Genomic DNA, 17,018 nt, shown 5'->3' with positions numbered 1-17,018 from the left:
TGAACAACTCTGCCTAACAATATTTTTAGCTCTAATTTCTGTGGTTCTCTGATTCTTTAGACTCTAGGACACTCCCACGACTGATATAAATGTATGTCCTTCTGACTGCAGCCTCCAGTACCTCAGATGTAAACATGGATGCCACGTGAACCTATGTAAGTAAACTGGAGTTCAAATAAACTCTATGTACTGTTTAAAAGGCAATTAAGAGATCTATTGTTATTACTAATTTTTGTTCTATTGAGAGGTGTCCAAAAGTATCTGGAACCAATTGCTGTCCTCCACTGTGTTCTTGATATTTTCCTCTACAAAAGTCAGATTTAGATCTTTTCTCTAGGACATCCTGAATCTCAACTAGATTCTATATATTTTTTCTGTCTGACCCAGTGGTTAAAAAAGCTTCTTAGTGTTGTCTGACCACTTGGACAGTGTTAACGGCATGCTGAAGGAGACTTCTGTACTAACTTCCAACTGAACAGCACTGCTATGGAAACATCTGTAAGGAGTTAGCTTAATGTTTTCTTTGAATAGGGCACATGCTAACAGTCCTTGGGTAGGCCAATAAACCCGATAAAAATGCTTTCTCCTCCCCACCCACCCACAATGTTTAGACACTTTGTGAAGGGGTTCAGACTCCATCATGCTGTGCCTTGTATAAAGAAAAAGAGAGGATTATACAAAACTGAGGTCCAGACCAAAGTATATGGTGAATGTGGCCATCATCGAGGATTAATTTGATCACTGATTCTCAACTAAAAGAAAAATCAGGAGATTCTTGTATCACAGGATCCCTGACCTCTCGTATCATGTTACTCAACAATACAGATGGTAATAGCTCCCCATTCATGAGCCTGATCCAATACTCATTGAAGTCAATGGAAAAGCTCTCACTGATTTCAATGAGCATTGGATCAGGCCCTATATCTATCAAGATACAGACTCCATCAGGAAGCTTCTAGGTCCTTCAGAGATGGGTGAGGGACAGATCAATAGACTAAATTAGGAACAAGACAAATAGTATCTGAATTTGCTCACTGGTGAATTGTTGATAGCTTTGGGATCTGAGCACATTTTCATTAGAATGATGAAGTTTTACTAACTCACTAGCAGGATGGTCAGTCTCTCCTCCTCTTCTCTAGTCTAGGACTCATTCTTGCATGGGGAAGATGTTCCTCATTTTTAAAAGAAGAGTATTCTTTTCTCAGAAAGAGACATTTCAGGTCTCTATGCACCATTATTAGATTTTCAGATGAACATAGGTTCATAAATTTTAAGGCCAGAAGGGACCAGTATGATCATTGAATCTGAGCTCATGAATAACACAGACAAAGAATTTCACTTTGCAATTCCTGCATCAAGCCCATATCTTGCTACTGTGATCATCTTTCTCTGGGCAAATTTTTCTTCCCGCTCATTATCTGTCAGTCATTCAGTTAATGGGTCAATGAAGGCTAATAAATTGTAGGTCTCCCAGTAGCATTTCCAGTGCATAGTGACAAACTGTCTACATGTTGTATTCTTGTCAGACAAAGGGGGAAGGAATTTTGTCTGGCAAACTTATTTTAACACACATCCGTGGGTTTTTTTTATCACTGATTGCTAAAATGATTTCACCAGCCTGAGATAACATATGCATCAATTGATTTAAAAGGACATATTGGTTTTGTCTGCCTAGTCTTTTACTAAAGTAAAATTATTTAATTTCTGAATTCAATTATTAATACTCTCCATCTATAAACCATATTGACATGCAGTCTAGACATCTTGAGGGGATTCACTTCATGAATAGCAATAAACAGCTTGTAAGGAGACTGGGGATATTAAATGATTTCAAAGCATTTGACAGATGACAATTTTAACGCAATAATTAAAAGTTCACAATCTTAAAAAAAGAGTTCAGCATTTCTGTATCGACAGTGGCCATGTCTTTTGGTGGTGTAAATCAGCGTTGCTCTGTTGCCTTCAATGGAGCCATGCTGATTTACATCACCTCTGAATCAAATCCTGAAGCAACCTTTTCATAATAAGAGAACAGTGGCTTTGCTCTAAGGTTGCTACAGGAGCTGGCTTAATCTTGTTTTATGCTCATTTGGGCATTGACTTTTCATCGTCATTTTGAAAAAGCAAATTCTGTCTTACATGAGATCTTACTTCATAAAGGAATTGGGCAATAACCCTGTGCTGATGGTCTGGTTTCACACTGAAGCAGGAACTTAGAAAGTGATGAGTCAGAGGGCAAATGAAAAATTCACAGCAGAATCCTGCTTTCCTACCCCACAAATGTAGCATTTGTAAAACTTCTCCTCCATAGGAATCCATCATCTCGAAAAACTAATGATGAAAGACAGCAGATTCTTTTCAGGCTTTTGTATTAGTGATGACCTTCTTCAAGAAAATAGAGCAATTGACCACATTATATGAATTCTTTTAAATTGGTTGTTGAGATGAGTTGGACCTATTGTTGATATTCCATGTGATATGATGAAGGAGCAATCAAAAGAGTTATGTAATAGTTCATGTTCTTACAACTAAAGGTAACACAATAAATATAATGGGATATTAACACTGGGGAGATCAGGAATACAGTGCTGCAAATAATTTATATCTTAGTCTCTGTTATTAATACACCACTATTTTTTAAATAAACTGCAATTTACTCATATAAAAGGGCTGGCAGTTCTGTCAATATTTGGTCTTCCTCTTACTTCTGAAATTACAGCGCAAAGGTCAGTAATGTTGCTTCAGGATACACAAAGGGATTAGACATTTGTATGGATAACAAGAATATCCAGCGTTATAATAATTAATGCTAACATACATTTTGGAAGAGAAATTAAACCTCATGTTTCTGGTTAAATCAATCTCTAACTACTAGGGATTAGGAGATTTCTTGTATTTTTCTCTGAAGCATCTGATGTGGCCAGATGTAGGCAACAGGATATTGAATTAAATGACTGACTCTGATCCAGGCAATCCCTGTGCTCCTATATTCTTTAAAGGATGATGAGGGTGAGAAAACTGGAAGAATGTTTCCCAGTGAACAATAATTTAAATTAATTTTGGTTGATGAGGTGGTACCATCCAGTGATCTTCTCAAATAACAGCATAGTAATAACTCCAGCTAGTAGCTCAGTATCTTATAGCAGGTGAAGGACTTATCCTTATCCTATCTGTCTGTTTCATTAGCAATCACTCATTTTGCCAGTCATTTGTGAAAAATCCAGTAGCCAGTTAGAGATATAGAAATTCCAGTTTAAAACACTCTCTCTCTCTCTCTCTCTCTCTCTCTCTCTCACACACACACACACCTGCCCCCCGTATGGTATTCCTAAGATGCTTTTGGTAACTGAGCACCAGTATTAAGCCTAACTCTGATCCAAACACCACTGATTCTGGTGACACTGGGATCCCAATGTCATGGCTGACCCTTTCCTAACAGTGGAAATGATAGCTCTTGTTTAACTATTGAACAAGACACTTGTTGAAGGAATGGGAGATCACCCCGGCATGCCCCCCCTGTGGTCAGGCGGAGCACTGCAAGTGTGTCCTGCCTCAATTTCCCTCCATGCAGAGTATAAACAAGTCCAGACCAGCTTCAGGTATTAAAAAGAGTACCCTCTCTGGAGAGTCTCCTTTATTTAACAGAAAGACTAACATGACACCTTTCTATCTCAGCTTCCTGGCTGAGTGGTTCGGTCAGTCTGTCACCTCTCTTGAGTTCAGTTTTCATCTCCAGCCGGGATCTTCATCTGGCTGCTCTTGTCTCAAGTCTCCTGATGCTGCTGTGGGGGTGGAGTCTTCCTCTGATGTCAGAGAACATGGAGGCCTCTCAAGGGCCACCCTGAAATACTAGGCTGTGCTCTCTAGGTATCTGGCCACCATGACTCTCACAGAAGATTCCTCCCCTTTCCTGAAGCATTACTTCTAGGCTCCCTGGCCTGGTAGGCTCCCCTCAGTTTCCAGGATCCCCCTTTAGGCTCTCTGTCCTAGGAGCTTGCCTGCTGCGTAACCCACACTTCCTGCCCTGGGAGTGCAGATTCTGCCTCGCTCAATCTTCCTGCCTTGGAAGCACTGCTTCTGCCTAATTCAGTCATTCTATCCTAGGAGTACAGCTTTTCGCTGCTTCGGGATCCCTGGCCTGAAGCTTCCTTCATACTCAGGAATCTAACTGAGGTCTGTAGCTTTTTGTCACACCCAGGTGCTTCTCTGCCTAATTAACTGCTTCCGAGTTACTCAGTGAGTTAACTACTCCCTGGTGTACCTGAGTTGCTTCATTCCCCCTTCTGGAGCCTATTGCTTTGGGGAGTCTAGTGGAAAAGATGCTATGGACACCTTTCCACTACACGGCACATTATAAAATGCCAAGATACTTTGAAGGACAGGCTTTTCATTGGTTTGGTTTGTTCTGTATCAATCCTTTTGTTTGTTTTCCTGTTGTCCCTTAAGTGACAAAGCTAAAGGATGACAGCCTACCACACATCATATCTGACAACCATCACCATCCTCCTTCTGTCTGAATGTAAAGAGGAGTCTCTCTCTGCTTTTCCTGTCTTCTCGTCTGTCTGAATTTATCGGTGTTTAGTACTGAGAAACCAGATCTTACCATAATAACAACATTATAAGTCAGCTGGTCTTTTCGTTTTTGTTTGTTTGTTATTACCCAGTCAGTACTTTCTATTGGATAACATAAGAATTAAAACTGGTTTTTTAACTTGCAATTTTCTCTGTGTTTTTGAATTAATAATGATAGAAGGTTTATTACTATGTGTGGTTATTAAACACTTAATCCTTTGATGGTAAGAAAAGACACTAACAATTTCAGTTTTAGCCATGCTGTTCAATTAATCTGATTTTAATCCTAAAACAATGGGATGATATAGCTGAGGTTAGTCCTGTTCAATTAATCTGATTTTAATCCTAAAACAATGGGATGATATAGCTGAGGTTAGTCCTGTTCAATTAATCTGATTTTAATCCTAAAACAATGGGATGATATAGCTGAGGTTAGTCCTGCTTTGAGCAGGGGGTTGGACTAGATGACCTCCTGAGGTCCCTTCCAACTCTAATATTCTATGATTCTATGATTCTATGATCTTTTAATAATGGGCAGAAACAAAGTTGAGGCTCAGGTTTATTTCTGCTATTAAGTCACCTAGTCCACCTTCCCTGCAATATGCTGTCTACTGATTTGTTCACTCTAGTCCATCAGATTCATGACTAAATTGTGCATAATTTGATAATATAGACCCTGATCTACAAGGTACTTAATCACATGCCTAACTTTAAGCATGTGAATAGTCAATGGGACCTTCTTGTTCTTATTACACAATTCCTGAAGAAGAGCCGTGATTCCTAGACATAGTTTTAAGTGCATGCCCTTTGAATATATATTACTGTCTCGGGTGGAAAGAATATGAGGCAAATGTAGGGTTGCAGCATCTGACAGCACAGATCTCTCCATTTGGAATGCCACCGATGAGCCAGTGCAGGACTTCCCATCCTTTGCAACAGTATTCTTCCACCAAACAAAGAAACTGTGGCCTCCATAATGCTAACATTTCTTTTTAAAATGAAGACAATATGCACTGTAGACATTTTAATTGGCTGGAAAGGGTATGTTCCTCACTGTTCACTCTTGCTGGGTCATTTTCTGCTTTGGTTTTGGCTAACTATCAGTGTTAATATCAAGCGGGCCCTCTATCATGGGACTATATCCCATGGGTCTTTTCTGTTCTGGGTGGATATTATTATTATAGTGCATATGTGCTCCTGGTCTCTTGGATTAGGGAATTTTTATGCAAGAGGAGCATTATAGGCCTGCTTTTAAAAAGTGTACCTGCTGGTTGGTGTGGGGCTATTTTGTGTATGTATTAAAGTCATTTGGCATGAGACAGCGTCAGGGAGCTGGGCCACCCCATTGCCCTTTGGGGAGAGGAGATAGGTATGGTGGCCCCACAGCTGAGTCCAAATGACCATCCTTCGCCTCAGGGCAGTATGGCCGCCCTCCTGGTCAGGCCCAAGGGGAACCAATGGCCAGAGTCAGTATGACTGCCCTTCGCTCCGGGGCCCAATGGCCAGAGTCAGTATGGCTGCACTCCTTTGTGAGGCTGCAGGGCCTTGTGGCCGGAGGGAAGTGGGCCACCATCCAGGGGTGGGTGGCAGCTGAGGCAGGGGGACCCGGACCCTCACTGCTCCACTGGGTCCCAATTCTGGGCCCTAATAGAGGCAAATGGATTCATCACTAGTGCAGTGATCCATCTGAAACATGCTGCCTTTCTCCCAGTTCCACAACCAAACCAATGTCTAGTTCCTCTGGGTTACTTCTCTTGTTTTCCAGCATTGCCATCCACAGGTCTCCTGGGCCTCTGGGGTCCTCGGCTTGTAAAGGTCCCAGAGACTCCATCCTCTCTCGGGCTTCTGTAGGCAGCTGGGTATCTGCCTGGGTCTCAACATGCTTGACCTCAGTGATCTGGAGCTCCAGCAGCTCCCGGGAGGGAGTTTACAATGTGCATCCTGTCACCTCAGCAGTCAGCCCCGACTGAGCTGTGCGGCTCCATTTTATATTGAGGCTTCAATTGAATCATGCCCAGCAGTGGCAAGGTGGTATGACTTCCTCTGCCCACGATATGGGGTTAACCCTTTCTTGTCCAGTGTGGGGCTGGTACACCCCATCACAGAGGGTATTTGTGTACATGAGGGTTAGTAGAGTATTGATGCATGCAAATTGTGATCAATGGCTGTGCAAAAGATTCATAACAGGCCATTTCTACTTGCAGATATTCAGTTTGGGTGCATTGATGGAATTGTGTATGAAAATTTGGTGTACAATTTGACATACATATTTGAAAAATAGGATCTGCTAGACATCTTGATGTTTTGAATCTTTAATAAGTATTGTATAACCCCTGAGGCATGATTTCTACACTCTGTTTTATTATACAAGCTAATAATACTAAGTTTTACACACAGAAAATCCTTTGCCACAAAACTTGCATTTTTGTTTAAACAGGGTCAGTAATAATTGAGTGCTCAGTGCTCAGTGTATGCATCTTGAGCAGTCAGATTGTCATGCTCTCTATGCTGGTGCGGACAATGTCTCAGGAATCTTTTCTCACGGTAATAGGCTGCTGCAGCTCACTAGCAGGGTCTGATATGTCTCACTGTGCTGACTGCCAGTGAGTTAGTGAGTGTTCAGCATATCTGGGGAAGAACCTCTCCTGTGATGTTGCTACTCACAATCCCTCTCCTTCCTTATTTTCCTTATTTTCTCTCCCTTTGAAATAAGGATCAGATCCTCAGCTAGTGTAAATCAAACCATCTCCACTGAGGCCACCGGCACCAGTGCTATGTTGGGGATCAGGCTCATCAAGTTTGTAAACTTTATGTTAAGAAGAATGACATGAAAATTCAGGAGGCCGTGAGGAGTTACTAATTTGTGAGCTGCTTTGTATGAACAGAGGAGAATTTACATGCTCTGCTTCTTTTCCATTCCTTCTTAGGAGTCACAGCTCTTGCTATTTGCCTATGATACTTTGCAGGACATTCCTGAAATATCAGATCAGGAGGCCCTTCTCCTTTCCTACAGCAGTTTTATACCTACAGAATAAAGCCCTATATGTGCTGATGCAAAATCCTTTTGAGAGTACAGATTCTGCAGTAGCTGATTTTTTTTCTTTCACTTCTGTGGCTCTTTAGTAAACTGTAAGTTTGATACAAATACCTTCTCAATTACCTGGCACAAGAGAGAGATCTTATTATTTTTACCATGTATTAGGTTCTTTCCTCCACACATACCCTGAATAACATTTTGTGATCTTTAGAAGGAGAAAATTTACTTGTGAAATCTGAAGACATACATCTGAATCAATTGCAAAGATGGCACCCAATACTGTTATTCTGGTGCATCCCAATGTCTTGGAATTAGACAGGCTTTGCCTGCCATATTCCTGTTCCTAGTGCACTTTATAGAACGGTGAATTATGTCCCTGTACCTGTTCCAGAATGAGGAAATTGGGACAATTCTTTGTGTACTTGGCAAAATGATTCCAGTATCCAAAACCATATCCCTGGGTGTCAATCGATTGAGGATGGAGTGTCAATCAGGAGAGGGAAGGCTAGTTAATATCTAGTGGGGTAAGGAAAGAGTTTTCCTTATGTTTCAACAAATCAAAAGCCATTTTTATATCCTGCCTTGGTTTTGAACAAGAAAGTCAATCAGCGTAGGCAACCCTTTTGAATTAGATCCACCTGGAACTGGCAACATGACTTGGACAGGAAACACTTCCCTTTTTAAAAACACATGGAATGCTAAGCTTTTTAGTGCCTACAGCAGAACTTGTTGGCGTCTTGGTTCCAAGGGTGTGGTACCCAGAAAAGTAAACCACCTATAGTTTCTGTGAGAATGCTGATCCTGCTCGTTGCTGATGCATTTGAGAATTAAAGAAGCCCGAGATTGGCAGACTTTAAACTGTTTTCAGAAGGTGCATGGAACCCAAATCCTAGAGAGGGGTGTTTATTCGAAACCCCGAAAGCCTCCCTGGTGGCATATCCCTAGGGTACAGCTTGCATATGAACTACAAATCAAGCTCCCCAAAATATCAGCCTGGTCGCCCAGCACTACACAGTGCATTGCTTTTTTTTCCTGCAAGATGCCCAGCGTGAGGGAAGGAAATGCCCAATTTAAATCAAACCTTTCAAAGATGCATTTCACAATTTTGAGTGTTTTTGTTACCATTTGAACTTTCAGATTATTCATCTGATGGCAACACTGATTCTGGGAACTCCAGGGGCTGGTTTGACCATCCTGGCACATTCTAGGGCAGCCCCTACCTCTGTCTTGACTTGTGTCCTTGTTACAATGATCTCCTGGGTCATGGCAAAGGCAAAAAATACCTTCTGATCTGTCCTGCCCTGCCTATTCTTTGCTCTGAAACGCCTCTTGCACCCAAGGCTTCTGCAAAGGTTGCACAATATTGGTTTACAGGCCCTTCCAAGCAGAGGCTATTACCCACAATGAAGACTTATTCCTGCCCTTATGGCCCTGTGCCCCAGCCTAGAAGCTCAGGTCAATGATGAAAAGGGGTACCATGCCATTTTATATTTTCTAGAATAAGTGATTAGGATTGCACCAAATTACCCAAAGGAGTTGGGGAAGAAAACTAGCTATGGTATCAGTCTGTTTTTGAAGAGTCCATATGCAGTGCTAAAATTGCTGTCTTTGTTATTTGCTGTGAACTTCCTGGTAAACAGATATAGGGAACGCTGATAATAAGTTCAAAATCATGCTGGCCGTGGCTCTCTTTAAATATGATTCTACTCTGAACATGACTGTGTAAAAATGGCACCTCCTTACACAGAGGATCTTCTCCCGTTGTGTGTGTCGCGCCACAACTGCTGACTCTAATGAGAACTATGACTTTGTCCAGTGTTTTAGTCCAGTTAGTACTGCAGAGCCTGTGAGGGGGACGACGGGACTTGATTATGTTTGTTAATTTAGGTACTTACCTAGCCCACATCACTGCACTATTCCTTCTTGTTCAGCAGCCACAGAATTGTTTATTATGTTGCAGACACTTACATCTGTGCAGCCACAGAGCACAGGCATAGTGGATGTCATAATCTGAAGCTATCACGCATGAATTTGGGCTGTGGACTCTTTATTGCTGGTGCTGACGCAGAAGAGAGAAAGAGCCCAGACTGACTTTCAAAATGTACATATTTTTGTCTGGCAAATGTAAACCTCCCCCCGGCCACACAGCACTTCAGTGGAGCTACTCACATGGATCAAGCGTTTTGCAGGATAAGCACTGAGAGGACAATAAACTAGCCGTATTTTTAAAAGTCAGTTGTTAGAGTGGAACTGCACTATTTTGGTTTGATCTGGCGCCTATCGAACATCCTGAAGTTTATGAAGCTTGGATGGCAAATTGCACATTAACTGCTCTTGAGAGTGTGGATTCCTCAGGCAGGCTCAGTAGCATAACGGTTATGTTTCCTACATTGCTTTTCTGCTTGTTTTGGGAAGGGTAGGAATTTTTTAGGTACACTTTGTTCTCATAACTTGATGTTGTACAATGAGTACAAGACATGTAGCCATGACATGGATATCCACAAGGAACAAGGATTTCAAAATGTACATGAGTAGAGGGGTGTGGAGTACATGCTGTGGGGCTGTGAGTGTTTGAACGCTTACACATGTTTAAGACTTTTAATGCCTGAACTGACGTAGGTTGCACTGGCTTTGCAGCTCTTTGTTTTCACAAGATGTTGCTGCATAGTGGTGAAGGCACAGAAAATGTTCTAGGAAAAGGCTATTGCTTCAGCTTGCTTTCTGCTGACTCAGAGCATTTGGCAAGAGAGGCAAAGTGAATCACCAAGCTTGGTAATATGAAACAATTATGTTGGCTGTCATATGCCAGTTCTTGATGGCTTTATTCCCTTAAACCAAAGTCTCCTCCTTACATCCAGTACAACAAAACTAAAACCCATGATATACCAAATGTGATGAAACAAGGAACAGAAGGTATACCAAATGTGACTAGAGCAAGGAATAGACCCATTAAATCAGTCTGTTCCCTAAGGGCAAAATTCTTTTGCCACATATCTGGATTTCAAACTGGAAATCATCTTCCTCTGGATGCTCCCATATACCAAGCAAGGATTTACTCCAGCTGCACACAACAATTGCACTGCCGGGTGCAAAATATCCTGAAAGATGTGGTTTGGTCTCAAGGAGAGGAAGTATGGTTTAGTGAATGAAACGAAGTGTCTAAGTCAGGATTCCTTCATGTTGTGTTTGGCTGATTGAGAATTTTCTGTTAGAATGATTTTCTGATGAAAAAATGCCATTTTTGCAAAACTGAAATTTTCCATTGGAAAATTTTGATTTTGCTGAAAGTTTTCAATTTTCTCCTGGTTATGGTATATGCCAGGCTAAGACAAACTTAGGACACATTAGAATTCTTGGGAGATCTTTCTGATTTGCATTACTGTAGTATGCTAGGCGCTGTCCGCACACGTGACAATAGTCCCTGCCTCAAAAAGCTGACCAACTAAGAACCAACTAAGAAGCTCTGATTATTTTGAAAAGAGACTTGTGGCAGCGCTGCCTACCCTGTCTGGCTTCGTGCTAGCCGCTGCTGCAAGCTTTTCTCCCTCTTGTGCTCCCAAATAATTTCAACATGGGCTTTCATGTGTCAAGTCATACCTCTTCTTGGGGTCTGGGTTTATTAAAAAAGTTCACAAGGAAATACAAGAACCCCCACCCAGCCTTCCTAACTGGTTCACAACCCTTGGTGCAGGGTTCTTAGGCCTGTCCCTACTGAGATTTTTCTCTAGGAGACTTGCTTTTTATGCTCCCGCTAGCTAGCTCCTGCTCCTGGCAGACTTGCATGGCCTAGGCCTCCTGCCTGGGAACTAGGGAACGTGTCTGCGAAGAGGTGCTCATGCAGCCCTCCTATTCCTTTGAGTCTCACTCTTCTTTGTTGAGCATCAACTCCTAAGGCTTCCTCCAAGTTCCCATTCAGTCCCCCCTGGCTCTCCACAGGATACCCGAGGCCTGATTTAGCCACATGACATTGTTCATGTTTTCCACTTGAGGAGGCAAGTAAAGTGTGTAACGTGTGGGTCTGGACCTGTCTCCCCTTAAAACGCTCATTACCCTGTGACCAGAGTCAATAGCTTGAGGCAATATTTTACAGCTTTGGAAAGTAAATCTTGCAGCTGGTCCAGAGTAATAAAGCCATTGGGAATAGGTGAAAGGGAATAATTGCATTACAATATTGAGACTCATCTATATGTAGAATGTGAACATATGTGGTGTTGGTACTGAAGAAAATGTAGACTAGGACATTCTTACAAACACGATATTGGCTCTGGTACAAAACTAAAGTATCAGTGTCTTCCTTTAGGATCGAGATCCTACAGTGGAGGTATACGTGGAATTTCCTAACATACCATTTTTGTTGCTTGTTTAGGTCAACTGCACAATGAGAGTGGGTATCTGTGTGTAAATCTGAGAGGAACAGCTTGTGTCCAGTGCAGAAGGAAGAAGGTAATTGTCACAGTTCATTTTCTATCCCATTTGTTGTATGGCCGCGCTATGATAAAAGTGTAACACATGCCTGGTTGGTGTGGTGCTCTGTCACCCTTTAATGGCACCTAGATCACCTAGAGATTGATGAATCTGCCACTGCCTTGGCTAAGAGCTATGAGGCTTATAGTTCATGCAGTAGAAGCAGAGGTCCCAGCTTCAATCCCGCCCGCTGGTGACCAGGGTTACAAAAGCTTGTTATTTCTGTCCTGGAAATTAAGACATTTAATATGCATAATTAACTGGCCTGCGCTTTAGTGAAGAATAGTCTGTATATGTTTAAGCATCAAATAACATTGGAGGAAAATACACTCATTACAATAAGCAGAGTGGCAACAGTGTTTATGTGTAGGGCCTGTTTGTCATACTATTCATTCTCTCCAGTATGTTAGACGGCTTCATTATAGTTTGCTTGATAGTACATTGTGATTAAGTTGTGGCATTGTTGAAAGGCTCCAGAGTGGGTTTATAGAACAGCTAAATTATGAAGGGCACAATGTGAATTCTGAGTAAAGACAATGAAGAAAAAATACCAATTTTATTATAAATTAACAATGAGATGTTAAACATTTGCTCTGCCTAGAAAAAAGCTAATCAGACACACAGGGAGACAAGTTAAATAGATATTAAGCAGACCTTAGACATGGAACATGATTATACCAAGAACCCATCATCCTTTTCTGGCAGTGAATCTAGATAGCAAATGTAAATGAGACAATGCCAAATTTTCCATTGCATCATAGTTTACAGTCTAGTTATTGTAAAAGGGGTAATATTTTATTTAGGTTCAAGATAATAGTTGCCCTAATATCCTTAACTATACAATAAATACAATTCTAAACATTTTTTTCCACAGGAAATAATAGTTATGGTCTTGTGTGGGAAGGTACCTCGTTCGCTTTGCTGGGCTCAGTGTTCCCCCTTCTGGAGATAGAGGGCCTGGAGTAAATCAAACCCACTTCAGAGAGACTTTTTTTTCCTCTCTCGGATTTTTATTCTTTACTATTCACACAGTGGGCCTCAGAGTAGGCCCAAGGAGTGCTCTTTAGCCAAACAAAAAAGAAAGAAGTTCATAATACAAAAAGGGAATACCTCTCCCTGCCCCCTCTCTGGAGTGTTGCCCTGTTATGCTGGCCTCTGGTTGCCAGCCCTTCCCCAAACAATCTGTTAGCAGGGTTGCCTCCCTGATGGGTAGGAGAGCAGCCTTCCATCCCAGAGAAGCCTTTTCTCCCCACCGCCATTAGTCCTGCTGCAACTTATCTCCCATCTCTCCTTCCTCTTGCTCACAAGAAAAGGGTTTTTTAAAGGTCACAGGCAGCTCTTAGTTGGACTCAGGTGGCCCTAGTTCACCTGAGGTAACCTCTTTTCAGCTCATGGGGGGCCTTTACCATTCTAGGGCTGATATAGTTGCCTTCCACCACTCTCTGGTAGCTGTCCGGTCTTACTTTGTCACACCCTGATTCTGCAAACATTTATGCACATACTTAACTTGAAGCATGTGAGTACTTCAATTGACTTCAGTGGAACTGCTCACTTGCTTCATGTCAATCAACCCAATTTCCCTCTTTGAGAGGGTTACTGGCCTAATGGATGGCAGAAGCAGTAGATGTGATATATCTTGAAATTTAGTAAGGCTTTTCACACAGTCTCATGTGACATTCTCATAAGCAGAGTAGGTAAATGTGGTCTACAGGGGGTGGGTGCAAAACTGGGTACCATTAGGAAGGTGCAAAACTGGTTGAAAGACAGTACTCAAAGAGTAGTTATCAGTGGTTCACTGTCAAACTGGGAGGAGGTATCAAGTGTGGTCCAAGAGTTCTGAAGGAACTCAAATGTAAAATTACAAAACTTCTAACTGTGGTATGTAACCTATCATTTAAATCAGCTTCTGTACCAGATGACTGAAGGATAGCTAATGTGATGCCAATTTTTTAAAAAGGCTCTAAAGGCGATAACGGCAATTATAGACTGATACGCCTAACTTCAGTACCAGGAAAATTGATTGAAACTGTAGTAAAGAACGGAATGATCAGACACGCAGATTAATATGATTTTTTTGGAGAAGAGTCAACATGGTTTAGGTAAATGAAAATCATGACTCACAAATCTATTAGAATTCTTTGAGGGGGTAAACAAGTATGTGGACAAGTGTGATCCAGCGGATATAGGTGTACTTAGATTTTCAGAAAGCCTTTGACAAGGTCTCTCACCAAAGGCTCGTAAGCAAAATAAACAGTCATGGGATAAGAGGGAAAGTCCTTTCCTGGATCAGTAACTGGTTAAAATGTAGGAAACAAAGGGTAGGAATAAATGATCAGTTTTCAGAATGAAGAGAGGTAAATAGTGTTGTCCCCTAGAGGTCTGTACTGGGAACAATACTGTTCAACATATTCATAAATGCTCTGGAAAAAGGTGTAAACAGTGAGCTGGCAAAATTTGCAGATGATACAAAATACTCAAGATAGTTAAGTTCAAAGCAGACTGTGAAGAGTTACAAAAGGATCTCACAAAACTGGGTGACTGGGCAACAAAATGGCAGATGAAATTCAGTGTTGATAAGTACAAAGTAATGCACATTGGAAAATATAATCCCAACTATACATATAAAATGATGGGGTCTAAATTAGCTGTTATCACTCAAGAAAAAGATTTTGGAGTCATTGTAAGTAGTTCTCTGAAAACATCCATTCAGTGTTCAGCGGCATTCAAAAAAGCCAACAGTATATTGGGAATCATTAGGAAAGGGATAGATGATAAGACAGAAAATATCATATAACTTCTTTATAAATCCATGGTATACCCACATCTTGAATACATATGAAGAAAGATTAATAAAACTGGGACTTTTCGGCTTGGAAAAGAGACGACAAAAGGGGGATATTATAGAGGTGTACAAAATTATGACTGGTGTGGAGAAAGTATTATTTACTTCTTCTCATAACACAAGAACGAGGGGTCACCAAATGAAATTAATAGGCAGCAAGTTTAAAACGAACAAAAGGAAGTATTTTTTCACACAATACACAATCAGTCTTTGGAACTCCTTGCCAGAAGATGTTGTGAAGGTCAAGACTATCACAGGGTTCAAAAAAGAGCTAAGTACATTCCTGGAGAATAGGTTCATCAATGGCTATTAGCCAGGATAGGCAGGAATTGCTGTTTGTCAGAAACTGGGAATGGGTGATGGGATGGGTCACTTGATGATTACCTGTTCTGTTCATTCCCTCTGAAGCATCTGGCATTGGTGACTGTTGAAAGACAGAATACCAGGCTAGATGGACCACTGGTCTGACCCAGTATGGCCATTCTTATGTTCTTATGTCTCATCGAGGTCTGTCCTGGGTCCAGTACTATTCAATATTTTTATTAATGACTTGGATAATTGAGTGAAGACTGTGTTTATAAAATTTTCAGATGACACCAAGCTGGGAAGGCTTCACTTGCAAGCATTTCAGAGGGCAGAATTAGAATTCATAACAACCTCGAGAAATTGGGAAACTGATCTGAAATAAATAAAATGAAACTGAATAAAGACAAGTGCAAAGTACTTCACTTAGGAAGAAAAAATCAAACATACAGATACAAAACAGGGATAACTGGCTAATGTCACAACTGAGGCTTGGGTGATCAGATTTAGTGGTCAGAGCAGAAGTTGAAATTGGGAGTCAATCCAAGGGTCAGAGCCAGCATCAAAGTTAGAGACCAGTGGCAGGGATCTGGCATAAAGCAGGAAGGCAATAAGCAGGAGCAGGTCAGGAAGGCAGGAACCAGGGAAAAGCCAGGAAGACTCTCAAGAGTGAAGTGAGAAGGCAGGGTCTGGTGTAATAACCAGCCAGGAACTCATCCAGTTGCACGGATGAGTCCTGTGTCTCTTTCTGGCTTAAATAGTGTACCCAGCCCAATCAGGAACTCAGGAATTCCTCCAATCAGGTTCTTGTGGGCAGTACGTTTAGTGAGCCATAAGACGTTAGGGCTCCCAGTTCTCCAGTCACTAGTAGGGCCGTCAGGTGGCATTGTGGATGCAGCAGTGGGTTCAGGACAAAGAACAAGTGGGATTCTGGCCTAAATGCAGATGCTGCGACCAAGTTTTGGCCCTTGCCATGCACATCAAGGCTGGATTCCAGAAGAAATCCAAGACCAGTGGAGCCTTTGTAGACTTCCCATCAGCTTACAACACGGTCTAGATTAATGGCCTGATGCTGAAGCTTGTGAGCATCATCCCCTGCCTCAAAACACTATGCCTGCTCTGGATGATGCTGAGCAATTGGTGGCTATGTGTCCTTTTGGGAAACAAAGTCAGCTCACCCCAGTTCCTCAACCACAGGCTGCCACAAGGCTCAGCACTTGTGCCAATACTCTTCACTGTCTACATGAGTGACATGCTGCCAACAAAATCATGCACATTTGCATATGTGGATGACCCTGCCATGGCAACGCAAGCAGTCACCTTCAACGACATTGAATCCACCTTGAATGGGGGCCTAAACACCATGGAAGAATGTCTCTGAAAATGGAGGTTCAAGCCAAACTGCAACAAAACAGTCACTGCATTCCATCCTGATGACAGCAATGCTATGTGTACCTTGAAAATGACTTTTTGTGGCAACACTGCGACATGACCCACTCTGACGTATCTTGGAGTGAAGCTGGATTGCATGCTAACCTTGACCATAAGAAGGAAGTAGCCAGCAAGATGAAGACTAGGGTCAACCTGATCCAGAAACTGGCAAACACAAGCTGGGTAGCATCAGCATCAATGCTGTAGACATCAGCGATGGCCATTGTGTACTCCTAGCCAAGTACTGTGCACTGGTGGGGACGGAAGGAACTATATTTGACTTGTTGATACGCTGCAGTGCGGTGCATCACTGGAACCCTAACGTCAACCCCAACCCTCAGGCTGCCCGTGCTGTCACACATTGCTCTC

General features: G+C 41.9%; 1 long non-coding RNA gene across 2 annotated transcripts in view; it reads left to right on the top strand.

Moving 5' to 3' along the window:
• Positions 1 to 17,018, top strand: part of LOC137141416 (uncharacterized) — a 129,356-nt gene that overhangs the window by 74,530 nt on the left and 37,808 nt on the right. For both annotated transcript variants that reach the window (XR_010916627.1, XR_010916624.1), the window contains exons 2-3: positions 61 to 155; positions 11,976 to 12,052. This is a non-coding gene — a long non-coding RNA (uncharacterized lncRNA). The remainder of the gene's footprint in view (positions 1 to 60; positions 156 to 11,975; positions 12,053 to 17,018) is intronic.

This window comes from Emydura macquarii, unplaced genomic scaffold (genome assembly GCF_026122565.2).
Source record: "Emydura macquarii macquarii isolate MOO-44397 ecotype Brisbane River unplaced genomic scaffold, CSIRO-AGI_Emac_v2 contig_369, whole genome shotgun sequence".
Taxonomy (NCBI): Eukaryota; Metazoa; Chordata; order Testudines; family Chelidae; genus Emydura; species Emydura macquarii.
This window is presented reverse-complemented; position numbering and strand designations above follow the sequence as displayed.